The following is an 11,456-nucleotide window of genomic DNA, read 5'->3' on the forward strand; positions in this document are numbered from 1 at the left end:
CTCTCTGGTTGCCCTTCTCTTGAGGGCCTCTCCCACCCACTGCCCCCCATCCTGTCCTACAGAAACAAGCCAAGCAGTAAGCCTGGCACTAATAAGGGCTCTTTTCGTTGTGGGGGCAGAGATGGGAGCAAAGGAGGCCAGTACCAGCCCTAGAAGGCAGAGCCTCAGGACAACCAGTAAGCAGCCCATGCTCCCTCAGGAGGAAAGGAAAAGGGACGTAATGGGAGAACCTGGGGTTTGAACCCAGGGATGACTGACAGCCCTTCCCCAGGTGGGGCCACCCTCCCTTTTCCATCGGGGGGAGTCCAGATGGCCCATAAGCAGGGGATCCTAGGACTAAAAAGCTTATTGCCAAGGCTCGGCAATGCTTTTCACTGTGAGACCTGAGATAGGGTTGGTCCACTCCATGTGCCTCAGCTTCCCTATCTGGAACCTATCAGAAGAATGAGATCATCCAAGGCCACCTTGTAGTTCCAACATTCTCCAATCATATACCCATGGCCTCTGTGATCCCTGCAGAGTCAACAGATGCTCTGACATCGCCAAGGGCAGAATAAGGAGTCCCAAGCATGTACAGATGCTGGGAGGCAGGATCACCCTGATCCCCAAAAGACAAGGAAGCACAGGGAGACCTTTGCCTGCCCTAAGCTGGCCAAGAACATCATCCTGTGACGCCTTGCCAGGAAGGCGGTGGCCATTACAGAAGAGGGAAGGATGGCATCCCAGGAAGACTAGATACAGCCATGGCCCCTGCCCCTTTCTGCATGTGCCCAGGAGCTCACAGCTCCAAGCTTCACTTCCCATCAATGAGGCTACAGTCTTTAGCCCAGACCAGATCTCAGGCTTAGTCTCAAGCCCCAGATCCTCCCAGTTCCCTCAGACCTCATGGCTGTCTAGGCTGGGATCCTAAGCCCTCCCACCAAGCCACCCCTCCTTTGCCTTCCCCAACTTGCCCCTCAAGGGGCCTGTTAAGGGATAACTCAGCTTCTCTTTCATGGCCAGAATCTGATAACATTCTCCTAAATTAAACAATAAACAAGAAATTGTTTTAGATTTTCCTGATTCTGCAGTTCCTGAGTAATCCCCTCAGCAAACAAAAGGAAGAGATAATTAACCTAAAAGACAGTAGCTTCCTGTTTCCAGTGAGCCAGAGAAACTCCCCCCCCCCCCCCCCCCCAGGGATCCTGTTCAGTCACCTGCCCACCTCCAGACCACTTATCTCCTCCCCTCCTCAATCTCATCCAGTCCTGGGTGACACCTCCTGGATCTCGCCTCTCCTTCTCTCGCCCTCTTTGCTACGTGACTTTGGACAGGACAGGCCACCTTACAGCCTCTGTCTCCTCATCTGTTAGCATCCTCATCTCTCAAAGATAAAATAAAAGTAACATGTGACCACCTGAGGTTAGACAGACATTTTCTCTTGTTTTTTATAAGTGTATGCTGAAATATTTAGGGGCGAAATGACACGATGTATATAATTTCTTTTAGATAGCTTAGGGAAAAAAGATATGGCAAAATGTCAACAACTGTTACACCTAGGTGAGGGGTATATGGGAGTTTCTCTGCTATACTAGTCTCTCTACCTTTCTGCATATTTGAAATACTTTTTAAATATTTTAGAAGTATTTAAACAAAGCATTAAAAAAAAAAACAGTTTTTTTTTTTTTTAATCCAGCATTGGTCAGATGAGCCAGGAGCCCCAGAAACAGTTCCCCATGCTCCTGGCGGGCCTGAAAAGCAGCTGGGTCTCTTAAGTAGGTTAAACATCTCCCCTGCCATCTTCTTTATGTGGTTTCCCTAGAAATTGCTTTTTCACAGATTCCACTGAGTCCTAGCTCCACATTTAGAAGCCTTAGCTCATTCAGAACATAGCGCTTTAGTGAGGCAACTGTTGTCTTCTGACCGACCACCTGCCTCCTGCCTACCATCTCCCTGTCCTTCTGCAGAGCAGCCCTGTGCTGGTGACTGCAATGCCGGGGTCTGACCCCAGGGATGACTGACAGCCCTTCCCCAGGTGGCCACATGAAGAGCCTCAGAATGCCCCCACCTGTTAAGTGGAAATGATGACAAATTAGTAACTGCCTGGCCATTTCATTCAAAGGCACAGTGGCACCTCACAAAGAGACTGAAATCCCCATTTAACAAGTGGGAAAGCTGAGACCCAGGACCAGAAAAGACTGGAAGCAGAACACAAAAGACAGCAGTAGAAGAGGTAGGAGTGAGCAAAAGCTCCCTGCCTGCCCGAATTCCCCCTCCTCCCCATCCCTCTATCTGAACTTTGACAGTGCACACTGGAGAGAGGGTGGACTACATGCATCTCCTTTTTTCTGGCTCCTGTTTATTGAGCTTCTTGGTCAGGAATAAATGGCCATGATTGCAGTGGCGCAGCCAAGGTCTAGCTGATCCACACGAATGCTAGCCAGCCCCACCTCTGCTGATTGATGATGGAAGAGTGATCAGTAACAAGTAATTAATCACTAATTGCTGAATGCCATGCAATTCATGGGGGAGAGTTATACGTAGCTGGAGGTCAGCTGCCCCATCCTGGCATGGCAGAGTCTTCAAGGGCAGAGATCACCATATCTGTGGTGAACACCTCAGCACAAAAGCTCCCCATAACCTGGGAGCTTTTCAACACCAATGTCCTGGGCCTAACCCACAGCCCCAGCCCAAGGGAAAAGTTGAAATGGTAGTAGCCACAGGGGCCCTGAGGGACATACCACATGCCCCTCCTCAGCCCATCTGGCCCGGTCCCTGGACTGGCCAGGTACCCAAAATGGATAAGCCTGGTCCCTGCCACAAAGACATTCCCAGGCCACAAAAAGATACAAACCACCACATGTCACAAGCCTGAAATACAATAGGCCTTGCACACAGTAGATGCACAGCAAATGTTTGCTAAATGTAAAGCAGATATGTTTACATGTCAAATGTAAAGCAAATACTCTCAGGGTTCTGAGGAAGAAGCAGCTAGGGTTGACAGGGTGGCGGTGGGGGTGGGGGTGTGTTAAATATGGCATTTTGGCTGAGTGTTGAAAAAGTGTATGGCATCTACATGGGCAGAGACGCAGGAAGGAATCACACAGAGGAGACGGCACAGTCAAACCTTGGAGGATGAAAGCCACAGTATGTGTGAAGGGGAGAGTGAATGGTGTTTGGCTGGAGCCTGGGGGCACAGAGGAGTATGAATGGAGATGGCTGGGGCAGAGGGTCAGACTGTGAAAGGCACCTAAGGGCCCTGGAGGCAACAGGGAGCCCTTCAAGGGTGCTGAGCAGAAGCATGACAGCCAGCATTTGTTTGCAGGACAGTTAAAAGCCATGCAGTTCACTGTTACTGCAAGGTTGCATGCCCCAAGAGGGCAAGAGCTGATCCTATTCACCTCTGTCTCGCAAAAGCCAGCACAGCCAGCCCAGAGGAAGTACCCAACAAGTGAATTGCTGAATTATTCTAGGATCATCAGATGGAGAACTAGGGACTCCTGGAATCACAGCTGTGGAATATCATGTTTATATAAAAACATATATTTATAGTATAGCCTCAAGAACAGCCTTTTGAGGGAGATAATTATCTCCAATTTACAAAAAGGGAAGCTAAGGCTCAAAGAGGGACAGAGAGTAACCTGGTCAAAGTCACCCAGCTGGTCAGTTGTGGAGCTCAGAGCTCTCCCCACTTTGACCAGAAAGCTGAGCCCTGCTCACCTTGGCATGCCCCAGGGTTGCCCAGAAGGTGAAGACCTGCCCACCCCCGACTCCCCGGCACTCCCTTACCCCTAACTGTTGCTGGGCAGCTGGAGAAATGCAGCAAACACTGCCTCACTAAGAGTCCCCCATACCACTCCAGCTGGGATTGGCTGCTTGTCACCATGACAACCTGTCTCTGCACCTATGAGGAAGACAGGGACGGGTGGGGGAATCTCTGGAATTCCCCCAAACTTCATCTAGACAGGCCTCTACCTCCAAAGTTTGGGAAGCACACCCATGGAGCAAGAGTCCTGGATCAGAAGTCCAGAGACAAGGTCAAACCCAACTCATCATGTAACTCTGGAAAATCACTTCCTAGTTTCATGCTCTATGAAATGGAGCTGTGGCTCCCTGTCTACTTTATAGAACTACCATGAGGAAAGTAAAAACTTTTGGAAAATTATAAATCAAATTTTGTACTGGAAAATCATAAGGCTCCTCTCTACTTCAATCTGAACATTGAAACTCCAACAGAGGTCACCGCCCTGTCCTACTTGAAAGCAAACATGAACTAACATTTACTGAGATTCTTCAGTATATCAGGCTAGTGGATGCTTTCCATGTATTATTTCAAAACATGCTAATGACACCCCTACAAGGTAGGTAGCATTCTTCCAGATACAGATGAGGAAACTGAGGCTCAGGAAATTGAAGTGACTTGCCCAAGCTCATCCAGCTCAGAAGCGACTGAGTCAGGATTCAAACTCACTTCCAGACAGCACTCAAGCCCAGGCTATTCAAGCGGCCCATTTCCATACCCCTGAATCTCAGAGCTACAGAATCAGTGTTCGGGGTGCGGCTGCATGTCAGATACACACACTCCACTGAGGCCCAAGACTGATGACATAAGATGAAATGTGCCACCCCATGGCCTGTGGACTATCAGGGCCATTAGAACCAGGTGGGGGATGGGAGGATGGCTGCCACAGCTGGTCCTGAGCTAATTGGATCACTCCTGGGCATGAAGCCACCTGTCCAGCTGCCCTGGCAGATGGGTGCTGGAATTCGGCCACCTGCCAAGGCCAACCTCCAAGTCCAAACCAACCTGGACACCAAGGTTCCATTTTGGACTCCGCCCACCCTGACCTTGGAGGCTGGCAGTGCCTACATATATCCAGAAGGCCAGGGTGAGAGCCGCTATTCCTCTTCCAGCAGCTGGTGCCTCCATATGGCCCCTTATGCTCCCAACAGCTGGACTGCTGAGGCAACTGCCTGAGGATGTCCTCTGTAGAGGCCCCAGACACCACCCCACCCCTGCATAGCAGGCCACAGGCGAAGCCAGGAAAACCCCAACTTGCTTTAAGACCTTGTTCAAGTTACCATCCCTCTCTGGGCCTCAAACTCTTCCTTGTCGAAAAGCAGTGCGAACAACCCCTCTGTCTCTTCCCTTTGTATCCCATTTCTGAGGTCCCAAACTTCTACCCAAACTCATTCCAGTTCTCCAATTAAACTAATCCATTTTACAGACATAGAAACTGAGGCCCTAGGGACCATAGGGACTTGCTGAAGTATGACACTGGGACGCCCTTACTAAAGGCTACATCTTATGACTCCAGGATATCTGCCACCTCTATACACCCAGGTGGTGGGAATAGTGATGCCTGAGACCCTGCCCAATTCTAACAGCCTACATCTCCCACCTGGCTCTCCACCCAGGCCAAATCTCTCCATCCTCCATCAGGTGGGGAACCATGCACGGCCCCTTGGCCATCCCAGTGAAGACAGGCAAAACACCTATCCCTGCCGTTGCCCTCATCACCAGCCTGGATTTCCATAGCACCTTCGGGATTGCCTTTCTGCCTCTGGCTCTCCTGGCCAACTGCACCAGAGGGAGAAGTTTAAATTGCAAATCTGATCCCATCCTTCCAGAACTTCAACCCTGCAACCCCTGAATACAGAATCAGCCCATGCTCCTCAGTCAAGCACTCAAGGTCCTCCTCCATTTTTTTTCCAGCCTGCTCTGTGCCTGCTGTGCCCCTTCATGAACTACTCCATTACAAACACATTCCACCCATGCCTGCTGCTTCCCACCTCCTTGCTTTTTCTAATGCTGTGCAATCTGCCTGGAAAGCCCTCCTTCATTCACATTCTCCATTCATTCATTTATTCAGTATATTTATTGAGCATCTACCAAGTGCCAGAAACATCTGAGCAGATAAAAAAAAGCACCACCCCATCTGAAATAACCCTTGCCTACCCTTTCCCACCCACCACCACCACCACCACCTCTGCAGCTGCCCAGCCCATTCTGCCTCATACTGGGGTGTGGGTCAATATCTGTATCTCCTTTCAGAGCCCACCCAAGGAGGGGCCCAGGCTTGACAGCAGTAGCTCCATAAGTAAGCCTAGGCCTCAACCCAGGAGATGCCCCCAAATGTAGAGTGAGCCCTAAGTGTAGGATTCCAGGTAATGAGGAGCAAGGCTACATAACATCGTCCTTAGGAGCAGCTGTCTAGATGCTGGAAGCCCATGGAAGAGACCGATTGGCCAGGGTGGCCTACCCACATTTCCCTCAAAAGAAGCCTGAGTGGTCAGGGGTACTCTTCCCCACTCAAGTCATCCTAAGGCCTAGCCTGCCCAACTTCTTATCACTGAATTTGTTAAAATGTAATGTTTTTATAATTTAACACACAAACATGGCAGGGTCAGGGCCTGGCTAGAGAGAGAAATTAAGGGGGCCACACTAGGCACTACCCCTTACCAGCCAGGTTTCACAGGCAAGTAGTTGTTGTCCTAAAGGAGCAGCCAGTGGGGGCTGGGAGCACCTGGCTGAGATTTTCACCCCTGATAGCACAGACCAGGGGCCAAAGAGGTACCCTTCTCTTCTCCGCTCATTGTTTGAGGCTCCAAATGAAAGGCTCATCCTGCTGGAGTTCATTTGGGGGGTAGGGAAAAGAACCAGGACAGGGATCCAACCAGGCCTTGATGGCAGGGGTGGGGGCCAAACAGGCCTCTGGCCATGCTCCAACCACCTGGGTGTCAACCAGAGCATCAGTCAACACTCAGAAGGCAAAAGTCCAGAGCTCAGACAGCCACAGGGGACAGGAGGTGAAAAGAGAGCAAGAAAGAACAATTGAGAAAGATGGAGTCAGCAAGAGGCTGCCTGAGAGTGAAGCCAGCAGAGGCTGAGGGAGCCACCACGAGGTTCAACAGGCCAACCTCACCTCCCGGCCCCAGGAGAAGTTTTGGTCACTCCTGGGCAACAGCCCCCCCACACACACACACACAACACACATACACACACTCCCACAGGTGGCCTCCAAGGGCCTGAGTGGCCCTGGAGATGAGTCTAGGCTGCCATCAAGACTAGAGGGGTCACAGAGGCTTGCCTGGGGCTGATAGCCACTCTAGCCTCCTGTGCCTCAGATGGCCTCCTGGGAAGGAAGTGGTCTCAATACCCACAATGCACATTTAGACCTCTGTGGGGAACCTATTCTCCTGAGGGTGAGCTCTTTGGCTCCAAGATGGAGATCTCAGGAGAGTGGGAAGGGTTCCGGGCCTAAACAAGAGGACAATGCCAGGGCCTAGCCTAGAGAGCCAGGATGAGAATGATACGGACATCTCAGTGTTAAGGATTTAAAAGCTGTCATGCAGAGCACTAGCAGACTCTGGTCCCAGATCTAGGAAGCAAAGGTTAATGAGGCTAGGGTCAAGAGGTACCAGAAGTCAAGCCAGAGAGAATAAGGTTGAGAGTGGCTGCGCCCACCTCCCTGCCCATCAGGGGAGGATGTTGCTCACAGGCAGCAGGATAGCTGCCCCGGGGAGACCCTCCAGCAGCAGGGTGCCCTCCCTGCCCCCTCCCCCACCTTGCCAAAGGCCAAGTTAAAGGATACCCTCACAAGAAGGGGCCACCCTGAGATTGGAAAGCTCCTAACTCCACCTCTGCCTCAAAATCCTTCTCTGTGAAATGGAGAGGAAGCATGTCCATGAACCTTGCATTCTCATAAGGTGCCTGAGAGATTCCAGAGGGAAAATGTAAGTGGAAGTAAGGTTTAAGCCTGAAAGCTGGTCAAACAACATATTACTATACCTCAGAGACCAGGTAGATACTTACTGATTGGTCCAGTGTTACACCCCTTTACCCAGAATCTAGGCTGAGAACAAGACTTCTGACCCCACAGACTCATACACTGAGTGCCAGTAAAGAGAGCATATGGACAAGGGCGGCTGAGAAAACCAGCTGCTACAGCCTAGAAGCCCAAGCTGGATGGAAGGATTCAGGAGCAATCAGAGGTTTCCTAGAGGAGGAAGAGCCTGCCTAGGAAGCAGGGAGGATTCGATAAAGGGGAAGGGCCTGCAGGGGGCCTGACCTCTGACCTTTCCTTGAGCTTCTCACTCCTGGGGACAGAGTGTTCCCTACCTCTCAGAGGCACCATCCTAGACAACATCTCCCCCATGCCATCTTCCACTGCAGGGGCAGGGCTAGCATTTGGGGGCTGAAGGGAGCTAGGAAGTTCCCTGAGGCAGCCAGCACAGGAAAGGAGTGTGAAAGAAGACTCGGTGATGGGGTTCGAGGATATAGCATTGCCACAACTTCATCACACGCAATGAGGTACGCAAGAGCATGTCTGCAAGCAAAGCTAGGATGGCGGGGCAGCAGGCTGGAGGGCCTAGAGGTACCCCATCCAATTCGCAGCCTCTGGGGAGCTCTGCACCTTTTTAGCATTAGCAGTTCCCTTCTTCCAGCAGCCTATCCCACAGAGCAGAAGGCGCAGGGACACACACATATACACGCTAGGCATGTCTCCTCGCTACCCTACCTCAAGCTCGGTGTCCTCAGCCTGGATGCAAAGACGACCTGGACGCTTGTCGCCGCGCCGTCCCACCTGACCCTGGCAGGGTCACAGGAGTCTGGCGCCCGGAGCGGCTCCAGAACGGCGCCTCGGGGCTGGACAGATGTCCCCGAGGGCGGGCGGCTGTGCCAGCTGAGTGGTAGAGACGCACCCCTCAGTCCGCCAGGCGGCACAGCCTGAGCCCCGCCCCATTCGAACCTCGCTTTCTCTCCTTCGGAAAGAAACGCCGAAATGCCACCATTAAAGCGCCTCCATCCTCTCACCGCACACACTAAGTTGCTCCAAGTCGCGGGGTTCTGGCGGCAGGCGAGGGTTAGGAGGGGCCGCGCAGCTGGCGGGCGCGCGGTCACAAACTGGGGTGCCGCGCGCGCCCCCTCCCGCTCCGCGCGTGCATGCCCCACCCGCGCGCACCCAACATCACACCCCCACCCGCTGCCCTGAGGCTCCCGCCCAATCAGATACCGCGCATGCGGCACTGCCGGCAAGCAGAGACCCCAGCTCCCGGCCTGCGCCCCGCGATCCCGGCCTCACCGCAGCATCAGGGCCTGGGCAACTCACCGTCCCCGGCGCGCATTCTGCGCGCAGCTCTGCTCCGGAGCAGCATCCCCGGCTCGACTCCGCTCCGCTTCCCGCTCCGGGTCCGGTTCCCGCTCCGCACGCAGGTCTCGGCTCCGAGATGGAAGCAGCAGCAACGAGCAGGGAGGGCGTGTGTACGCGCGCGTGTGCGCGCGTGCGTGTGCGTGTGCGTGTGCGCGGGAGGGCCACCGCGCTCCCCGGCGCGCCCGCTCCTGCCTTCTGCCCTGCACGCTGCGATGCCAGCAGAATCCCTAACGCGCGCTCCCACCCGCCTGCGCTCACACACACGCGCGCGAGCGTGCAATACGCTGCCGCACCCCCAGCTCCACACTTCCGATTCTCCCTCCTGGGGCGCTCACAAAGGGCTGGATGCACCGGCCCCCCGAAGCTCCCGGAGTGCGGCCCGCGGCGCCGAATGAGCAAACCTGCGTCCCCTTCCGGGCTGGCCCCGCCTCAGGTCCCCAACTGCCTCCGGAGGGGGGCCCCTCGGGCGTCTCTGCTCCGCCACCATGCCCCACCCGGCCGCGGCCGCTCTCCCAGCCTGAACCCCGGCCGAGGCGCCCAACTCGGGCTGCAGACGCTGACACCCAGAGGCACCAGCTCCCTCTTCACCCACGCTGCCACCCGCAGCCGCGTGCTCTTCCGCTCTCTCTTTCCTCTTCTTCTGTCACTGCCCCTCTTTACTTCCTCTCTTTTCTCCTACCTGCTCCCGGATCCCAGTCTACTGTCTCTCGCGTTTTGTCTCGCTACGGTGCTGCCGCCCTCTCCCGCGCTCTCTGCTCCGCACCTCCCTGAGCTGCCTCTCACATTCTTCGCATTACACTGGGTGCCGCCCGCCGCTCGCCTGGCCCAGGTTTACGAGTGCGCAGTAGACAAGAGGACCGGCTGTGCCCGGACCCCGCCGCCCACTCCTCTCTCCGCTCGCTCAGTGGCTACTCGCTCTGGCCTGTCCAGCGGCGACGTCCCGCTCTAGCCTCGGCTGTCGCTGACAGCTCCCATCTCTCCCGGGTTTAAAGGGATAGCGCACCGGGCTCGCCTTGCCCACTCGGGGGCACCAAGAAGGACAGCCTCGCCGCGTGGGGACAGTCCGGGGTGGTGGCACAGCCGCGGCCGTGCGGGTGGCACCCTGTTCCTGGCTGTTGAGCCGGGTCTTCCCGGGCTGGAGGTGAGTCAAGGAGAGGAGCGATCGGAAGCTGCCCAGACCAGCCATCCAGGGTGGGGCGCTCAGTGCTTGTTGGCAGCTAAGCTTAGGGGCAGGCTGAAGGTGTGAGAGCAGAGCAGGATGTTCGCTGGGACTGCGGGGTGGGTGGGGGAAGAGGGATCAGGGAAGCAGCTGTCCGATTCTGAGCCCAGAGTAAGGACACTTGTCGTGCTGGTAGGACAGGGATCACAGGGTGGCCTCCCACTCCTGCTGAATGACCTTGGGCAAATGCCTGCCTCTTTCTGGGCCTCCGTTTACCCTTCCTTAGAAGGACATTGGCTTCCATCATCTCTGAGGCCATGCCTACCTCTGATACATATTAAATCCCATAGAAGAGGGAAACCCAAGGCAGGCCTTCAGTCCCCAGAATCCTACCTACTCTTTGTTTCTGAGAGCCACTACCACCCTACCCTCACCAGGCCTGGTCTGCCCCTTCCCTCATTCTATAACCTTCCTTCTCCATCCTCTTCATCAGTGGAACAAGACAAAGTTGAGAGGTACAGGGGCCTACCTGGGACAGCATACAGGCTGCAGAGGTCTTTCACATCAAAGATCTCCCTGGACCCTCCTGACACTCCTGGGAAGTAAAGCGCACCCCCAGACGCCTGGCCAGCCTTATCCTAGATAGGGTTGGTATATGAGCACTTCATCTTCCTGGTCCCCCACTCCTGCTCCCAGACAGACCCTTGCTCCCCAACCGCCACAGAGAGATGCATTTTGCCCATTCGTTCTCTAAGCAGCTATTGTGTGCCCTGTCCTGTGCTAGGTACTGGGGAAACACAGATAATTTAGACACATCTCCACCCTCAAAAAAATGAGAGAACAGGAGATATAATGGAACTTTTGGGGATGCAGAAGAACCAAGAGACGTCCTGGAAGGGGTAACATTGAAGCTAGGGATTGAATGATGAGTAGGAGCTGGCCAAGTAGAAAGGAACATAAAGGGCATCCCATGCCAAGAGAAGAGTATGTGCAAAGACCTGAAAGTGGAAAACAGGGAAAGATGGGTATATTTAGGGGAAGAGAAGCTATAAGAGGCTTGAATTTGGAAGTTGCAACTTTGTTCTGGGGCAGCAGTGAGGATGCCACTTAGCAAATCTAGGCAGCCCTCTTCATCTTTCAGGCATCACAGAGGCATGGCTAAG

At 54.1% G+C, this 11,456-nt stretch overlaps 1 protein-coding gene across 2 annotated transcripts in view; it reads right to left on the reverse strand.

The window, feature by feature from the left end:
* LINGO1 (leucine rich repeat and Ig domain containing 1) overlaps positions 1 to 10,022 on the reverse strand; it is a 189,932-nt gene extending 179,910 nt beyond the window's left edge. Inside the window, exon 1 of one of the 2 annotated variants that reach the window (XR_001596862.2) lies at positions 9,093 to 9,966. The gene's annotated coding sequence lies outside the window, so the exon portion shown is untranslated. Of the gene's footprint in view, positions 1 to 9,092 lie in introns of both variants that reach the window. The other variant, XR_001596864.2, reaches the window with a different exon arrangement.
* Positions 10,023 to 11,456: the final 1,434 nt, after the last annotated feature.

The sequence above is a fragment of the Rousettus aegyptiacus genome, unplaced genomic scaffold (genome assembly GCF_014176215.1).
Source record: "Rousettus aegyptiacus isolate mRouAeg1 unplaced genomic scaffold, mRouAeg1.p scaffold_m13_p_3, whole genome shotgun sequence".
In the NCBI taxonomy this organism is placed as follows: Eukaryota; Metazoa; Chordata; class Mammalia; order Chiroptera; family Pteropodidae; genus Rousettus; species Rousettus aegyptiacus.